Here is a 17,784-nt window from a genome sequence, read left to right on the forward strand (position 1 = left end):
ATATATATATATATATATATATATATATATATATATACAGCTGCAAGAAAAAGTATGTGAACCCTTTGGAATGATATGGATTTCTGCACAAATTGGTCATAAAATGTGATCTGATCATCATCTAAGTCACAACAATAGACAATCACAGGCTACTTAAACTAATAACACACAAAGAGTGAAATGTTGCCATGTTTATATTGAGCACACCATGTAAACATTCACAGTGCAGGTGGAAAAAGTATGTGAACCCCTAGACTAATGACATCTCCAAGAGCTAATTGGAGTGAGATGTCAGCCAACTGGAGTCCAATCAATGAGCTGAGATTGGAGGTGTTGGTTACAGCTGCCCTGCCCTATAAAAAGCACACACCAGTTCTGGGTTTGCTTTTCACAAGAAGCATTGCCTGATGTGAATGATGCCTCGCACAAAAGAGCTCTCAGAAGACCTACGATTAAGAATTGTTGACTTGCATAAAGCTGTAAAGGGTTATAAAAGTGTCGCTAAAAGCCTTGCTGTTCATCAGTCCAAGAGCACAGCACAGACTGCTCAATGAGGTGAAGAAGAATCCTAGAGTGTCAGCTAAAGACTTACAAAAGTCACTGGCAAATGCTAACATCCCTGTTAGCGAATCTACAATACGTAAAACACTACAGTAAACCCGCCTCCATTGCGGGGGTTACGTTCCGGACCCAGCCGCGAAAAGTGAAATTCCGCGAAATAGAAAAACCCTATTAAAATGCATTGTAGGCATGATTTTTTTACGGTCACTGTACGTGTAGAAGCATTTTAAGGTCTTTAAACACACTTTTAAAACAATAGAAACTCATTTAAACACATAAAAGATACTTAGAGACAGAGCAAGAGCTATGAAAAACACAAAAATCTTTCATTTTTAATGATTTATATAGTAAAATAACATTACAAAAAAAAACGCGAATTACGGGGACCGCAAAAACTGAACCGCGATGTAACGGGGGATTACTGTAAACAAGAATGGATTTTATGGGAGGATACCACAGAGGAAGCCACTGCTGTCCAAACTAAACATTGCTGCACGTTTACAGTTTGCACAAGAGCACCTGGATGTTCCACAGCAGTACTGGCAAAATATTCTGTGGACAGATGAAACCAAAGTTGAGTTGTTTGGAAGAAACACACAACACTGTGTGTGGCGACAAAGAGGCACAGCACACCAACATCAAAACCTCATCCCAACTGTGAAGTATGGTGGTGGGGGCATCATGGCTTGGGGCTGCTTTGCTACGTCAGGGCCTGGACGGATTTCTATCATCGAAGGAAAAATAAATTCCCAAGTTTATCAAGACATTTTGCAGGAGAACTTAAGGCCATCTGTCTACCAGCTGAAGCTCAACAGAAGATGGGTGTTGCAACAGGACAATGACCCAAAGCACAGAAGTAAATCAACAACAGAATGGCTTAAACAGAAGAAAATGCGCCTTCTGAAGTGGCCCAGTCAGAGTCCTGACCTCAACCAGATTGAGATGCTGTGGCATGACCTCAAGAAAGCGATTCACACCATCCCAAGAATATTGCTGAACTGAAACAGTTTTGTAAAGAGTAATGGTCAAGAATTACTCCTGACCATTGTGCACATCTGATCTGCAACTACAGGAAACGTTTGGTTGAAGTTATTGCTGCCAAAGGAGGTTCAACCAGTTATTAAATCCAAGGGTTCACATACTTTTTCCACCTGCACTGTGAATGTTTACATGGTGTGTTCAATAAAAACATGGCAACATTTCATTCTTTGTGTGTTATTAGTTTAAGCAGACTGTCCCCATTCACACTAGCGCGACTTGTCAGGCGACTTGGTCGCCTGCCATAGATTAGCACAGGACCCTTTCTAATAGACACAAGTCGTTCCGACTTAGAAAAAGGGTCCTGTACTACTTTGGGGCGACCTGCATTGACTTCAATTATATGAAGTCCGTGCATGTCGCGCCGAGGTCGCGTTGCACCGCGACTTCACAGGTCGCCCCAGCAAGTCGGGTCACCCCTTTGTGAACGGGGTCTAATTGTCTATTGTTGTATCTTAGATGATGATCAGATAACATTTTATGACCAATTTGTGCAGAAATCCCTATCATTCCAAAGGGTTCACATACTTTTTCTTGCAGCTGTATATATATGTGTGTGTGTAGATATATTTATATATATATATATATATATATATACACACAGTGCATTGCGAAAGTATTCGGCCCCCTTGAACTTTTCGACCTTTTGCCACATTTCAGGCTTCAAACATAAAGATATAAAACTGTAATTTTTTGTGAAGAATCAACAACAAGTGGGACACAATCATGAAGTGGAATGAAATGAATTGGATATCTCAAACTTTTTTAACAAATGAAAAACTGAAAAATTGGGCGTGCAAAATTATTCAGCCCCCTTAAGTTAATACTTTGTAGCGCCACCTTTTGCTGCGATTACAGCTGTAAGTCGCTTGGGGTATGTCTCTATCAGTTTTGCCCATTCCTCCTTGCAAAACAGCTCAAGCTCAGTGAGGTTGGAGGGAGAGCGTTTGTTAACAGCAGTTTTCAGTTCTTTCCACAGATTCTCGATTGGATTCAGGTCTGGACTTTGACTTGGCCATTCTAACACCTGGATATGTTTATTTGTGAACCATTCCATTGTAGATTTTGCTTTATGTTTTGGATCATTGTCTTGTTGGAAGACAAATCTCCGTCCCAGTCTCAGGTCTTTTGCAGACTCCATCAGGTTTTCTTCCAGAATGGTCCTTTATTTGGCTCCATCCATCTTCCCATCAATTGTAACCATCTTCCCTGTCCCTGCTGAAGAAAAGCAGGCCCAAACCATGATGCTGCCACCACCATGTTTGACAGTGGGGATGGTGTGTTCAGGGTGATGAGCTGCAGGGCCGCTGATAGGCCAGTACAACCAGTAGGGGGGCCCGGCGAAATCTCTAAACAGCGCAAAAAAAAAAAAAAAGCCTTACTGCATGCATCTTAGGCTGCGCCTGTGTGTGTGTTTTTTTTTTTTTCTTTCTATGGCCCCTCTGCGATGTTGTGTGCTGGGGGGAGTCTGGGACTATTTTTTCTATTTCGGGCGCCGGCGCATCATGTCATCAGCCCCGCGCCGCGTTCTTCTACGCTGACGGAGGGCGCCGTCCGGCTCAAGTCCCGGCCGCCTGTCTGCACTTTCACTTTGCCTTGAATGCCTATGCCTTCTCTGGCGGAGGGATCTATTATCCTCCGCGGCTCCGCCCACGGCCGGCACTAAGCTCTGCTCTGCTCTCCACTCATCCTGCGACGAGAGACAGAGGCTGCCTGTGCTGTGTGAGACTCGTGATTGTGAGTGACTCAGTGAGTGACAGCCAAGCTCAGCTTAGCAGCTACAGCGGTGTAGACTGTAGTAGGCTGTGTAGCAATCAGAGGAGGAGGCAGCTGCTTTTTAAAGTGTGAGTTCAGCAGTCCAGACAGGAGGAGGACACAAGTGTTTTACAACAGGTGTGTGCTTGGGGGATGGCTTTGGCATGAGGGGGGAGCGGGAGGGCACTGTCTCTAGCTGCAGCGCCAGCACATACATGGCATGAGGGGGGGGGGCACTGTATCTGACAGAGACAGTGCCCCCCCCATGCCATGTATGTGCTGCAGTCAGAGACAGTGTCCTCCCCCCATGCCATGTATGATGCATGGCATGGGGGGCACTGTCTCTGACTGCAGCTCATACATAGCATGGGGTGGGGGCACTGTCTCTGATGCACATACATGACATTTGCATGGGGGGGCACTGTCTCTGCAGCACATATATCATGTATGTGCCGCAGAGACAGTGCCCCTCCATGCCAATTCCATGTATGATACATGGCATTGGAAGGGGGGGCACTGTTTCTGTGGCGCATACATGGCATTAGCATGGGGGGACTGTCTCTGCAGCATATACATGGCATTGGAAGGGCACGGTCTCTGCAGCACATACATTGCATCGGCATGGATGGCACGGTCTCTGCAGCACATACATTGCATCGGCATGAATGCCACTGTCTGCTGCAGAGACAGTGGCATTCATGCCGATGCAATGTAAGTGCTGCAGAGACCGTGCCATCCATGACGATGCAATGTAAGTGCTGCAGAGACAGTGGCATTCATGCCGATGCAATGTGTGTGCTGCAGAGACCGTGCCATCCATGACGATGCAATGTAAGTGCTGCAGAGACAGTGGCATTCATGCCGATGCAATGTATGTGCTGCAGAGACCGTGCCATCCATGCCAATCCAATGTATGTGCTGCAGAGACCATGCCATCCATGCCAATGTCATGTATGTGCTGCAGAGACAGTGTCATTCATGCCAATGCCATGTAGGTGCTCTACAGCGCACCTACATGCCATCTCTGCAGCACATACATTGGATTGGCATGGATGGCACGGTCTCTGCAGCACATACATTGCATCGGCATGAATGCCACTGTCTCTGCAGCACATACATTGCATCGACATGGATGGCACCATCTCTGCAGCACATACATTGCATCGACATGGATGGCACCATCTCTGCAGCACATGCATTATGGCATTGCATCAATGGCATGGATGGCACTGTCTCTGAAGCACAATATGGCATGGATGTTACCATACACACGACAGAGTTATCATAATGCTGATGATCTTAACCAGTTGCTGACTGCCCCGTAGCAGATTTACTGCTACAGGGCCTTCGCGCTGCACAGGATCATATATATATATATATGAGATTCTACATTTCCGGGTATTGGAGCCGATCACAGACATCCCAAGTCTCCCGCGACTTGCGGGAGTCTCCCACCTTTGGCTGGCGGCTCACGGACACCCGCAACTGCCGTGCGATCTCCCGGCTGCCGCAGGAGACTTAGGATGTCTGCCGAAGGAGAGACCGACGGCGATGGAGCCGAACACTGCAGCCGGAGGATGACGTCACCGCTGTGAGCCGACCGACACTCTGATGGTATGGGATGGCTTGGTCTAAGCATCACACGGCCTTCAGTAGCCGAGTGCGGCCTGTCCCATACCATCGGATTGTCGGTCGGCTCACAGCGGTGACGTCATCCTCCAGCTGCAGCGCTCGGCTCCATCGCCATTGATCTCCCCTCCACCTCTTTGCCTGGACAGAGCCCTTTGTGTGTCTACAAGCGGACCGCTGGAAGTCCCCCATGGTATGTTACACAGTCCACTGGGGTTAGCATTACAAGGAACAGGTTGTCCTTTTTCTCCCAGCACTCCTAGCCTTTTTTAGACAGCTGCAGGATTGGCTCCTATTCGGCTCTATCCACTGACCAGAACACTCGGCTTGTCTTAAAGGGTCAGTGAAGCAGAAAGCACATGACAGTATTATTATTTTAACTGTTTCCCTTGTTCATCTTAATAAACAGTAAGTTGTTTTACTTTATTTGCAATGGCATAAGTATTTTTCATCACAGCCCCAAGCGTCTCCTGGTGAGACTCCCAAGCGACTCTCTTTTGTGTGCATTTTCCTAGCATCCTCGCGGTCCCTAGGTTGATCCTCTCTGGCAGCTATAGGCACATGATTATCACAGCGCTTAGTCTCTTTTTTTTGGTTTTAGATACAGGAAGCAGCAGCTCTGCTCTCTACTGCAGCCGCTGCTTCTTCCAGAGTACCCGCATGACCAGCATTACCCGCAAGCAGTAACCGCATCAGCATTACCCGCCAGCAGAAACCGCACCAGCAGTACCCGCCTGCAGTAACCGACAGCAGTCTTAGAAAAGGTATGTGCATTAGCGTGTGTCAATTGTTACAATATGTTTTTTAATAACTAGTTGTGTTTTGTCATAATATGTCATGTCCTTGTTCATACACGTATGAATAAGGACGACATGACATTTTCTAGCTACCTAAGTCACAGGTACTAGGGGTGCAACTATCCCCCAGCACATAACTGTAAATATCCCAGCATGTGCAGTGTATCTGACTCCTACCACCATCACCACTTCAAATCACTGAAGTGGTCATGGTGGTTAGAGTGTTCTTTTAATATCTCTCAGAAAAAGTAAACCTCTGTATACTGATTCCATTTCATTTGAAGTAACCCAAAACTGTCTGGAGGAAGGTAAATATCACTTGAAGACAAAACTGCACTTTGTTTAAAGGCGGGGCCTAGGGTGGGGCCGGGGGTGGGGCTGGGATGTGACCAGGGGCGGGGTTGGGGTGGGGCCATGGGTGGGGCTTAAGGGGGCCCCGTCAGCTAGGCTGTACGGGGCCCCATGATTTCTATCAGCGGCCCTGATGAGCTGTGTTGCTTTTACGCCAAACATAACGTTTTGCATTGTTGCCAAAAAGTTCGATTTTGGTTTCATCTCACCAGAGCACCTTCTTCCACATGTTTGGTGTGTCTCCCAGGTGGCTTGTGGCAAACTTTAAACAACACTTTTTATGGATATCTTTAAGAAATGGCTTTCTTCTTGCCATTCTTCCATAAAGGCCAGATTTGTACAGTATACAACGATTATTGTCCTATGGACAGAGTCTCCCACCTCAGCTGTAGATCTCTGCAGTTCATCCAGAGTGATCATGGGCCTCTTGGCTGCATCTCTGATCAGTCTTCTCCTTGTATGAGCTGAAAGTTTAGAGGAACGGCCAGGTCTTCGTAGATTTGCAGTGGTCTGATACTCCTTCCATTTCAATATTATCGTTTGTACAGTGCTCCTTGGGATGTTTAAAGCTTGGGAAATCTTTTTGTATCCAAATCCGGCTTTAAACTTTTCCACAACAGTATCTCGGACCTGCCTGGTGTGTTCCTTGTTCTTCATGATGCTCTCTGCGCTTTAAACAGACCTCGGAGACTATCACAGTGCAGGTGTATTTATACGGAGACTTGATTACACACAGGTGGTTTCTATTTATCATCATTAGTCATTTAGGTCAACATTGGATCATTCAGAGATCCTCACTGAACTTCTGGAGAGAGTTTGCTGCACTGAAAGTAAAGGGGCTGAATAATTTTGCACGCCCAATTTTTCAGTTTTTTATTTGTTAACAAAGTTTAAAATATCCAATAAATTTCGTTCCACTTCATGATTGTGTCCCACTTGTTGTTGATTCTTCACAAAAAATTACAGTTTTATATCTTTATGTTTGAAGCCTGAAATGTGGCAAAAGGTCGAAAAGTTCAAGGGGGCCGAATACTTTTGCAATGCACTGTATATATATATATATATATATATATATATATATACTGTACACATTGGGTAAAATATGCTAGACATTTAAAAAGAGGTCAAACATTAGTGGCGTTAAATAAATAAATAAATAGTGCTGCAAATGAATAATGGCAGTCCTATATTCACAGTCCACTAATCCATATATTGCATAGCACCCGGTGAGAAAACGGTGGTTATAAATGATCAGGAAGGATGTATATGGCTGAAGGCAAACTTGAAAACACCGTCACCACACCTTGTGGAAGTCCTCTCCCTATGGTAGAAAACTCACCACCAATAAAAACATATAAGGGAGTAGATTTCGTATTGTCAGACACTCGCACCGATCCCTTGCCAGGCTGATCCTGTCCACTCCAGATGGATAAAAAGGCATACGGACCATAGATCATGGGAAAAGAGGACAGCTCATAGTGTAGTCTGTAAACACTTTATTATTCCACAAAACCCCCCTTTTCCATATGCACACAGATGTCACAAGTTTTGAGGGAGCGTGCAATTGGCATGCATTGCTGACTGCAGGAATGTCCACCAGAGATGTTACCCGTGAATTCAATGTTCATTTTTATACCATAAGCCATCTCCAAAGGCGTTTCAGAGAATTTGGCAGTACATCCAACTTGCCTCACAAGCGCAGACCACGTGTAACCAACCCAGCCCAGGACCTCCACATCCAGCTTCTTCACCTCCAAGATCGTCTGAGACCAACCACCCGGACAGCTGCTGCAACAATCGGTTTGCATAACCAAAGAATTTTTGCACAAACTGTCAGAAACCCTCTTAGGGAAGCTCATCTGCATGCTCGTCATCCTCATCGGAGTCTCGACCTGACTGCAGTTCTTCGTCGTAACCGACTTGAGTGGGCAAATGCTCACATCTGATGGTGTCTGGCACTTTGAAGAGGTGTTCTCTTCACGAATGAATCCCGGTTTTCTTAGATCTTTGAGTTCAGCTCATGAAAAATGGGGGCAAAAACAAGTGTTTCGTTTATAATTTTGTTCAGTATATATATATATATATAGATATATATATATATATATATATATATATATAGATATATATATATATATATATCTATATATATATATATCTATATATATAGATATATATATATACATATATATATATATAAATAATTTATATTTTTTTTTGTCATGGGAAAAAATATGTACTCCCAATAGAAATAGTTGACTTTTTCAGTAAATTTGAATAGGCAAACACTGGATCTTGATTCAATAAGTACCTACAGATAAAGGTGATACACATGAACTAATGACACATATCACTGACATGGTACAGATTTTTCACATAGACGTATACCCCTACGTTTACGACCACTTCAAATCTCTGAAATTAGAATCATGTGTTCTAGATTAGGTGCCAATGATTAGAACTATTTGGGAGTTGTTTACACAAGGGTTGGCCGCTGAATCGTTCTTAAGCGTGTGTTTGACAGGCAGTGAGGAAGCAATAATTTGCCTCCTCACCTATTTTAACCACTTGCCAACTGCCCTAAAGCAGATTTACTGCTACAGGGCAACAGTTCTGTGCAGAATCATGTGTATACATACAGTATCTCACAAAAATGAGTACACGCCTCACATTTTTGTAAATATTTTATTCTATCTTTTCATGTGACAACACTGAAGAAATGACACTTTGCTACAATGTAAAGTAGTGAGTGTACAGCGTGTATAACAGTGTACATTTGCTGTCCCCTCAAAATAACTCAACACACAGCCATTAATGTCTAAACCGCTGGCAACAAAAGTGAGTACACCCCTATGTGAAAATGTCCAAATTGGGCCCAATTAGCTATTTTCTCTTCCCGGTGTCAAGTAACCGGTTAGTGTTAAAAGGTCTCAGGTGTGAATTGGAAGCAGGTGTGTTAAACTTGGTGTTATCACTCTCACTCTCTCATACTGGTGTTTGGAAGTTCAACATGGCACCTCATGGCAAAGAACTCTCTGAGGATCTGAAAAAAAAAAAGAATTGTTGCTTTACATAAAGATGGCCTAGGCTATAAGAAGATTGCCAAGACCCTGAAACTGAGTTGCGGCACGGTGGCAAAGACCATAGAGCTGTTTAACAGGACAGGTTCCACTCAGAACAGGCCTCGCCATGGTCGACCAAAGAAGTTAAGTGCATGTGCTTAGCATCATATCCAGAGATTGTCTTTGGGAAATAGACGTATGATTGCCAGCATTGCTGCAGAGGTTGAAGGGGTGGGGGGTCAGCCTGTCAGTGCTCAGACCATACGCCGCACACTGCATCAAATTGGTCTGCATGGTTGTCATCCCAGAGAAAGCCTCTTCTAAAGATGATGCACAAGAAAGCCCGCAAACAGTTTGCTGAAGACAAGCAGACTAAGGACATGTATTACTGGAACCATGTCCTGTGGTCTGATGAGACCAAGATAAACATATTTGGTTCAGATGGTGTCAAGCGTGTGTGGCGGCAACCAGGTGAGGAGTACAAAGACAAGTTTGTCCTGCCTACAGTTAAGCATGGTGGTGGGAGTGTCATGGTCTGGGGCTGCATGAGGGCTGCTGGCACTGGGGAGCTACAGTTCATTGAGGGAACCATGAAAGCCAACATGTACTGACATACTGAAGCAGAGCATAATCACCTCCCTTCCGCGACTGGGCCGCAGGGCAGTATTCCAACATGATAATGACCCCACACACACCTCCAATATGACCACTGCCTTGCTAAAGAACCTGAGGGTAAAGGTTCTGGACTGGCCAAGCATGTCTCCAGACCTAAACACTATTGAGCATCTGTGGGGCATCCTCAAACGGAAGGTGGAGGAGTGCAAGGTCTCTAACATCCACCAGCTCTGTGATGTCATCATTGAGGAGTGGAAGAGGACTCCAGTGGCAACCTGTGAAGCTCTGGTGAACTCCATGCCCAAGAGGGTTAAGGCACTGCTGGAAAATAATGGTGGCCACACAAAATATTGGCACTTTGGGCCCAAATTTTATTGCCAGCAGTCTAGACATTAATGGCTGTGTGCTGAGTTATTTTAAGGGGACAGCAAATTTACACTGTTATACAAGCTGTATACTCACTACTTTACATTGTAGCAAAGTATCATTTCTTTAGTGTTGTTGAAAAGATATAATAAAATATTCACAAAAATGTGAGGGGTGTACTCACTTTCGTGAGATACTGTACATGATTCTGGACTTCCAGGTGGGGGGCACGCCACTTGTGTTGTGATCTGTCACAGCAGGAGCCGATGAGCAGGTGCCGGCCAATGGATGTCCTCCAGCACCCACTGATCACGAGGAGATACACTAGATGGAGCTCTGCATATGTAAACATTATCTTTAGTACAGTGACAGTGCATGTTTTTAGCACTGATCACTGTATTATTGTCAATGGTTCCCACAAAGTGTCAAAAGGGCCAGTTAGTGTCCACCTGTCCGCCGCAATATTGCAGTCCCACTATAAGTTGCTGATCGCCACTATTACTAGTATAAAAAAATAAATGAATGAAGAAATGTTATTTATTTATTTATTCATTTATGTATTTATTTATTTATTTTATTGGATCTGTTTTATAGCAGAAAGTACTTTTTTTTTTTTCAAAATTGTCGGTAATTTTTTTGTTTATAGCGCAAAAAATAAAAAAAACAGAGGTGATCAAATACCACCAAAAGAAAGCTCTATTTGTGGGGAAAAAAAATTACATCATTTTTTTTTTGCATACAGCATTGCATGGCCACGCAACTGTCAGTTCAAATAATGCAGTGCCGTAAAGCAGAAAACCACCTGGTCATGAAGGGGGTCATTAGGGGGGGGGGGGGGGAAATCTTCCGGGGGGCAAATGGTTAAGCGTTAAAAACCTGCATCACCGTGTCGCTATAGTGGGCTTTGCTCATTGAATAAGTAAATCTCCTTTTCCATGTCCCCTAGACCTCAAGGAGCAGTTAACCTTTGAGCACTGCCCCTACATTTATTTTAGAGGTAACTGAATTTTTTAGGTAGTGACAGGGTCTCTTTAATTATAAAGTGGGAGCATGCAGTGCCATGATCTTCCTGTGAACATTATTAGACATTGTAGACGGCTGGCATTTGGATGGTTCAGAAATAGACGTGGATCCCACACAGCACACTGTAGCCGGGATCTGGATTCCTGGCAGGCTGACATGAATGAGTAACAGATCAATACACCACACCCAGCTGTCACTGACCCAATTTTTAGATAAACAGAAGCGGTCGCAGCCTCGGTGGTACCCCAGCAACTAGGTAAATAGCTGCCCTGGCAGGAGCTCATGGCAGCAAACAGGATTCAGCTGTGGTTGTATGTAACCCCTTCACTGCCCCAGGGGGGGGGGGACGCTGCCCTGATCAGAGGGGTCTGTGTGTGGCGCTGACTGGCGTCCAATCCCTTGAACCATAATTGGTCATTTCCTAACTTCCTATTCTGGAACTGTGGGACTTACATATAATTATAATGCTGCTTTTGGAAAAAACACACATGGAGGTTGCCATGGTGGGGGGATATTTAAACTGTAACTGCTGCGGGGCTGAGATAATGACAGGCTCTCTTCTCCAAGAGCCTGCTGGGATATAATCCTGGAACTTCTAATACTATATACTTTACTGGCTGCCTGATTGCATTGTTCTACGGAAGCTCTTCGCGTCCGAGCATGCCAAGGTCACACACTGCTCGCAGAGAAAGACCTGGTCATTGGAATTCCCAGAGGCCACTTTCATAACACAAGGTGGCTTTCTTATCTTTAACCACTTGCCGACTGTACATATACTGCGGCAGGTCAGCTCTGTCCCACGAAACGTTTTAACTGTACATCGTTTTGCGGGACCGCTAGTGGGGGCGCGCACACACACCGATTGCCTACAGGGGGAGCCAATCGGCATGCACACACGCCAATTGGATACAGGGGGAGCCAATCGGCACTCGCACACGCCGATTGGCTACAGGGGGAGCCAATCGCCACGCGCACAAACCGATTGGCTTCAGGGAAAGACAATCGGTGTGCGCACACACCGATTGCCTACAGGGGGAGCCAATTGGCATGTGCACACACCGATCGCCTACAGGGGGAGCCAATCAGCAGGTCCAGCGACTGCGATTGCCGCTGGGCACCCATGATCACTCCCTGTGGAGACAGAATGGCGGTCTGCTGTTGTAAACACAGCACACTGCTGTTCTGTCAGTTATGAACACAGGGATCCTGTGTTCCTCTTATTTAAGATGCAGAAAGCCCACCCCCCTCCCCACAGTTAGAAAGCACACATAGGGACACATTTAACCCTTTGATCGCCCCTGGTGTTAATCCCTTTCCTGCCAGTGTCATTAGTACAGTAACAGTGCATATTTTTAGCACTGATTACTGTAGTAATGTCACTGGTCCCCTCAAAAGTGTCAGTTAGGGGTCAGATCTGTCCGCCGCAAAGTCGCAGTCCCGCTAAAAATCGCTGATCGCCGCCATTACGGGCAGCTCCAGATTGAAGGTTAGTATTGCAGCTGAGCTGCAATTTTTTCTTTTTTGTTTACACCTCTCTGGAGGTCATTTAAAGTTAAAGGAGTTGTAAAGTCAAAAGGTTTGTTATCTTAATGCATTCTATCTGCAACAAAGTTTGTTATAATCCATGTAATTTACAGAGATCACCCAGAATGTTTTTTTTTCTCAACAAAAGTGGAGTTACGCTTTAATGACAATCAATATAATAGATATTATATAGATAAAAAGGATATATATCATACTAGGTAATAAGTAAATAACTGATGAAGCACCGAAGACAGGAGCAGAGTCAGCTCTTTATTGGAAAGTATAGCCCAAAGCAAAAAAAAAAAAAAATAGCATAGGGCCAGCATGACAAAGGGTACAGGGTAATCAGGGCAAGAGAGGGTTGATGTAAAAGTAAAGAAAATGGTTTAGTCCTTTTGGGATTGGTGGGCTTCAGTGGGGGGAGGGACTGCTGTAGATCAAGTAGGAGGGTCTGAATACTTCCTGTATCCGGTGAAGAAGACACGTGGAGGAAGAACATTACCACCCGCCCTTCCCTGTGATGGAGCAGTTCATCTTTGAGTGCTCATCTTGCCTTGGCGGTTGGGGTCTTTGAAGGCATTTAATACCTGCTGTGATTATCATATATGGGGACCCATCTCAGGTATGGAGTCCCCTGTGGAAGGATAGTTAACTGTGGGTTAACTGGTAAGCTAAACTGAGAGATATCTGCAGAATGTTGAGGTTGTCCCCGAGCCAGTGCGGTGCGGCTGCGGACCATGTAAGTAGTTACGCAGATACCAAAGTGGATACTTTTATACTTTTATTCTATTATTTAATGTTGTTCCTGTTTAAGGGTCCTTTCACACTGTCTGCTTCGTCAGCGGACTACGTTTTTCTCAGCGGGGATCGATCTGCCGATCTCCGCTGAGCAGGCGGATGATAACTCCGTCTCCGCTCTGTGTGCTAAGACGGAGCTGTCAGGTCCCCGCTGTCCTCTATGGGGGAATCGAATGAGAACAGACCACCTGTCCGTTCTCATCCGATCCCATCCGATCCAATCCGCCAGACGGATGGAAAATAGGGTTTCCATCCATCCGGATTTGACAGACAGGATCGGAACGGATGGCAGCAGGTGTCAGCGGAGATGTCTCCGCTGACATCAGCTGCCCCATAGGGATGCATGGGGCATCCGATCAGGTCTGCCTGAAAAACTGACAGGTGGATCTGATCGGACCGTATGTGTGAAAGAGGCCTTAAAGCGGAGTTCCACCCTAAAAATGAACTTTATAGCATCAGTTACAGTAAAAAATCCTGAAAAATAATTGGATAATTCTTTTTTTTTTTGTTTCACTTACCTTGTTTTTAATGAAAATTAACTTACCTTCCTTCCTCTTCCTCCTTATGCGGCCGCGGTCCCCGACGTCACTTCCTCCTTTACATTGCGTCCTGGGAGATGAGCGTCATCGATCCCAGGATGCAATGGGAATGGCCGGCCGCTACTCTGATTGCCGATCACAATTTACAGTGCATGCGCGAGATTGTGATCGGCATTCTGGGTAGCCAGGAACCAGGAAGAGGGACACAGCGGCTTCAGATGCCCACACCGGAGATGGCCGCTCTCTGAAATCAGTTTTAAAGGTAAGAATTTATCTTTATTCCATAACTGTACTGTAATGTGGGGTTAGTGTTAGTGTAATTGGGGATAGCTCAAGATTATGTAAAAAATGTTTTTGTGGCTGGAACTCCGCTTAAGGAATGTTTGTTTTATTTGGTTATTGATTAATAAATGGCCGCTATGGCCAAACTTTTATTCCAAAATGGTGTCTTGGTGGTTATTTCGTTTAGTTGGGGTATTAGTGTTGGGATAGGTCGGCCGTTCTTTGTTGGCCTACAAAAATTTTATAGCATGCACACCAGATTTTGTTCGGCCGAAAAGTCGCAGTCGGTTGTCGGAAGCATCATACTAACAAGCCGACAATCGGCCGATCGGACGTTGGCTGAATATTTATGGCCGACAATCGGTAGGTGTGTACGGGCCTTAAGTCATGGATTAGTACAATAAAGTACAATCTGGAACATGACAACTTCTCTTTAACATCTCTCTCATTTCCGTCCTATTAAGAATTATTTGAGAAATGTTAGAACCTAAAACAAATACGCTTGTTGAAGCCAAAGGGCTGAGTACCCAGTGCAGGCTCAGGTTCCTCCATACCATTATTTTAGCGTGACCTCTGACATATGGCGCTGTAATACATACATCCTGATTTACAAAAGCCTGCTATACTTATTGCTGCCATCCCTGCCAACGTCTCCCTTTTCCACTTACAATCGGAGCCAAACAGGAGAGGGCCTCCGAAAGTGAGGCAGCCAAGGAAGAATTCCATTCTTCCTGGGTTATCATCAATGGACCTTATTCTTTTCCTTTCTTTCCAGCTCTAATAGATCCTGACAAATAAAGCCTAGAACACAGCAAATACAGGGAGAAGAGAACAGGGGGAGGGGAGCGGGGGCCGCAGCAGAATTTGCTTCCTATCTGCCAGTGTTCATTTGAGGTTTCAGAAACAAAAAAAAAGTGTTTATGGGGGTTGTGGATTTTCGGGAAGCGGTTGTTAGGTCAGAAGCTGGCACTTCCACACTCAGACGGGCCTGCTGAGGCTGCAGGATGGCACGGCCGCAGAACAAAGAGCTTATTGAGCGGTATTTCTGTATAGAGCGAATGCAGCTCTAGGACTGCTTGACTAGGGTGAGACTGGAAAGCAGCAGGACCCATGTGGGACACATATTCACTGACCCCAGCAATTCGGCAGATGGGCCCCACATTTCAGGATAATTCAACCTCCAGCAACACAAGGAACCTATTACTTTTTCTAAACGAGTCTTTAACCCCCACGGTGTTAGGGGGTGGGGGTCTGTCGCAGAGCCGCACAATTTCCAGATGAGTAGTAACTGCAGAATTTTAAGACGTACAATTAGCAGAGGAGCCATAAAAAGATCTTCCCCCAGATAACGTATACATACATAAAATGGTACATACGTAACGTCTTGCCTGTGTTCCCCCAGTAAACTTTTCAATCATTTGCTTCCCTCGGCCTCCTTTGGAGCTTTTTTTTTTTCTTGAGAAATAACATGTACCCAAAATGTTTATTGTATCTGCAAAAGCTTAAGGTCACTGTAAAAAAATAAAATTCCACGGAAATTAGACATTTCGCTAAAAGGTTATACCCTCCTGTGATTGCCGTGTGTGTACGCTAGTTAACGTTTCAAAGGGATGTAATCATGAACAAAAGTCTTGTCATTTTTAGCTTTTATAGGGCACTGCCTTGTATTTAGAGTTTTAGAAATGAAAAGCTAGGGTAGGGTTTGTTTTTTTTCACCTAGTGACCAGGGCCAGATTTTTGTACAGCCAACATAGACCACGGTCAGGGTTGTATACCGCCAACGCCAAGTACACATAATATTGCGGACTGACAGTTACACATTCCTGAGCATATTATAATGTTCCAGACTGCTGCTCTGCTGGTGTTAGGGCACTGTTATACTGATAGCTAAGTCCTGGATATTACACTGGGAGATTGGGGTTCCCCCTCTGTACAAAGCTGCACTTAGTCTGCTGTCAGTGTACAAAGCTGCACTCAGTCTGCTGTCAGTGTACAGAGCTGCACTCAGTCTGCTGTCAGTGTACAAAGCTGCACTCAGTCTGCTGTCAGTGTACAAAGCTGCACTCAGTCTGCTGTCAGTGTACAAAGCTGCACTCAGTCTGCTGTCAGTGTACAAAGCTGCACTCAGTCTGCTGTCAATGTACAAAGCTGCACTCAGTCTGCTGTCACTGTACAAAGCTGCACTCAGTCTGCTGTCAGTGTACAAAGCTGCACTCAGTCTGATGTCAGTGTAGAAAGATGCACTTAGTCTGCTGTCAGTGTACAGATCTGCACTCAGTCTGCTGTCAGTGTACAAAGCTGCACTCAGTCTGCTGTCAGTCTACAAAGCTGCACTCAGTCTGCTGTCAGTCTACAAAGCTGCACTCAGTCTGCTGTCAGTGTACAAAGCTGCACTCAGTCTGCTGTCAGTGTAGAAAGATGCACTCAGTCTGCTGTCAGTGTAGAAAGATGCACTCAGTCTGCTGTCAGTGTACAAAGCTGCACTCAGTCTGCTGTCACTGTACAAAGCTGCACTCAGTCTGCTGTCACTGTACAAAGCTGCGCTCAGTCTGCTGTCAGTGTACAAAGCTGCACTCAGTCTGCTGTCAGTGTACAAAGCTGCACTCAGTCTGCTGTCAGTGTACAAAGCTGCACTCAGTCTGCTGTCAGTCTACAAAGCTGCACTCAGTCTGCTGTCAGTCTACAAAGCTGCACTCAGTCTGCTGTCAGTGTAGAAAGATGCACTCAGTCTGCTGTCAGTGTACAAAGCTGCACTCAGTCTGCTGTCACTGTACAAAGCTGCACTCAGTCTGCTGTCACTGTACAAAGCTGCGCTCAGTCTGCTGTCAGTGTACAAAGCTGCACTCAGTCTGCTGTCAGTGTACAAAGCTGCACTCAGTCTGCTGTCAGTGTACAGAGCTGCACTCAGTCTGCTGTCAGTGTACAAAGCTGCACTCAGTCTGCTGTCAGTGTACAAAGCTGCACTCAGTCTGCTGTCAGTCTACAAAGCTGCACTCAGTCTGCTGTCAGTGTACAAAGCTGCACTCAGTCTGCTGTCAGTGTAGAAAGATGCACTCAGTCTGCTGTCAGTGTACAAAGCTGCACTCAGTCTGCTGACAGTGTAGAAAGATGCACTTAGTCTGCTGTCAGTGTACAGATCTGCACTCAGTCTGCTGTCAGTGTACAGAGCTGCACTCAGTCTGCTGTCAGTGTACAAAGCTGCACTCAGTCTGCTGTCAGTGTACAAAGCTGCACTCAGTCTGCTGTCAGTGTAGAAAGATGCACTCAGTCTGCTGTCACTGTACAAAGCTGCACTCAGTCTGCTGTCAGTCTACAAAGCTTCACTCAGTCTGCCGTCAGTGTACAAAGCTGCACTCAGTCTGCTGTCAGTGTTCAAAGCTGCACTCAGTCTGCTGTCAGTGTACAAAGCTTCACTCAGTCTGCTGTCAGTGTACAAAGCTGCACTCA

This window comes from Pelophylax lessonae (assembly GCF_965119305.1).
Source record: "Pelophylax lessonae genome assembly, chromosome: 13".
Lineage (NCBI taxonomy): Eukaryota > Metazoa > Chordata > Amphibia > Anura > Ranidae > Pelophylax > Pelophylax lessonae.